Here is a 2710-nt window from a genome sequence, read left to right on the forward strand (position 1 = left end):
TTATACGGTTTACAATGCATTTATAAGGTTTGATGAATACCCTTAATTACATACATCTTATCCTTGAAAAGAACTTTTTCTAATCATGAGGCGAAATTCCCCACAGTTAGTGTTGCCGTGCGCACAAAACGAGAACGCTGCACACAATCCAAAAGTACTCCTCGGGGCCCAATTGGTGAAAAACTGCGAAAAGGTTTATTACTGTATATACTGTGGTTGACTGTCTGTGGTTGTTTTCACCACACTTTTTGTGACTCTCTCCTACTGAGGGCCTGTGCCAATCGATAACTTTTTTCTCCGTGGTGAGACGGGGTGGAAATATTTGCTATGGTGTACAAATAAATTGAATTTTGCTGTGCCAAATACAAAGTAAAATTTTGACAGTTGAAAAACCAAACAAACGCTCGTGCGAAAGCTCTATTTTTGTGTGTTGCTGAAATTCTTAAAATTTATAATTACTTTATAATTCGCAAGTAGCGTAAGCTTTTTTTATGCTGTTTCAGCTTTCATTTTTATGTTCACTCCTTATTACCGCCAAGTAATATTATGTGTATACATGGTTATAAGCTGTCAAAATTTTACCTAGCCCCATGAGCTAGGTAAAATTTTGACGTTCGTATTCACCACGAGAAGTGTCAAATTTTTACTTTGATCCGTCAAAATTTTCTATTTTCTATCAATTGGCACAGGGCCTGAATACCCAAATAATTCCGAGTCACAAGATTAGTCACTAAATGCTAGTCTCAAATTTAGTGACTTGAGATGAAACTGAATTACTGAATAGCAGGGTTAGTCATGAAAATATACTAAAGACATTGGCCCGTAGTCATAGTCAAAATAAAGTCGACTTTAAAGTTAGTTGCAGCGTTTTTGACAGATATCCCATTGAAAATTATGTGAAAAAGCTGCAACTAACTTTAAAGTCGACTTTATATTGACTATGACTACGGGCCATTATAAACAAGAATTTTAAGTTGTTTCTTTGACCACGCCATCTTGAAGCGCAAATATAGGGTGCATTTAAAAACGTCAAAATACAAAGCATCAGTCTCTTGGATTTGTAAATCTCAATGGGCACTGTCACACGGTCGGTATTTATTGACGGTGTAGCGTGCAGTTTTGATGGATCTTAAAATCATTCAAAACAAATTGAACAAATTTTAATTAACATTGGAAATTTTAAAATACTTGTGGAATGCATTATCTGTAAACTATAGGTACAAAATAAAAACATTTGTGTGACAGAGCTCAAAAGATTTTAATTTCAAATGTGAGTAACCACGGTTAGATGCTAGTTTTCTACTAGGTTGCGCAAGTTAGACTTTTTCTTCTAGTGTGATTTAGAGATAAAAGAGACTGATGCTTTGTATTTTGAAGTTTTGGAATATACCCTGACTATCATATTGCGGGAGACCTACGTCACAACTGTTAATTGAATCGAATATTGAAAAGAAGTTTGTGTGATCAACTGACTTGAAAACGAGTTATCGATCGTGTAGTTGCGCTGTAATAGAAATTTATTTCTGCAATACCTCAAAATGATGCAAGTTGCCAGTTTTCTGTATATTTTTTTTAGTTGAAGAATATGGCATCCTCTTGACGAAATAAAGCGAATGCAATATGGCGTCGTTGTGCTGTGTCGTGGGTACGTATTGGGTTGTGAAAATTTTCTAATTTATTAAATATGTCCATAAAATATGTCGAATATGTGCTATTTTTGGTATTTTCGTATGTACAAGTTTTAATTTAATCATGAAAATTTGTTTAAATTGTGAAAACTATGTTTAAAGCTTTTTTAAAAGCACTAAAAATTATGCTGCTCCAGAAAAGTGTACTCTTGTAGCGTCGACAGGCGAGCCGTCTTGAAAAGAAAAAATTGGCTGTGTTTTCGTGCCAATGTATGCTAATGGTGTTAGTGTATTGCAGATAAAAAATATTAACAATATTCAAAAAGTGTATCAGTTAAATAAACGTGGCTAAATTTATTGGTATAAATAATGAAATTCTACCGGCTAGGATTGGAGCTACGAGTGGAAAACATACGTACATACATACATATTTTGTGTAGACGTGAACTTTGCCTACGTGTGTATACGGCCACTTTAATGCAGTTTGGTGTATGGGGGTCCCACATCATCTTCCGAAATGCTTCAAAATTCAGTATTGCTCCTCAGGCAGAAGGGGCGTTACAACGCAATGCACAGAAAAATCAATAATGCAGTTGTAGGACGTCCAACGTGTTACGGCTAAAAATCCAGGAAGCTTACTGCCTTTAAAGATTTGCTAATTGGGGTGTTGTTAGTTTTTCAAATGACAGATGAAATATGTATTCAACACACTTTCTCCAATTGCCGGCACATGCAATTTTTTAATGAATATTTAAATATTCACATGTGTATGTACATTGGTAATTATATGTATGTTTGCATGCACTTATGTACATATCTCAATGCGAACTTGTGTTAAATTTATATATGTACAGACTAATATTCCTATCAATCTACATATGTATATAACGGTCTAGTTTATCCTGATTAAAAATTCTTTTCGATGTACATATTTAGTTTGCCTTGGATTCTAAATTCCCATTAAATTTTTGGATGTATGGAATGGATGGCGTAGTTATGTATAAAGATTATAAAGCAGACAGTAGCAAAAAACTGAATATTACTCCTTATGCTTCAAGTATGGAAGATTCTGGTAAGAAGAG

Source organism: Rhagoletis pomonella, unplaced genomic scaffold (assembly GCF_013731165.1).
Source record: "Rhagoletis pomonella isolate Grant_MI unplaced genomic scaffold, Rhpom_1.0 Rhpom_scaffold_00010, whole genome shotgun sequence".
NCBI lineage: Eukaryota > Metazoa > Arthropoda > Insecta > Diptera > Tephritidae > Rhagoletis > Rhagoletis pomonella.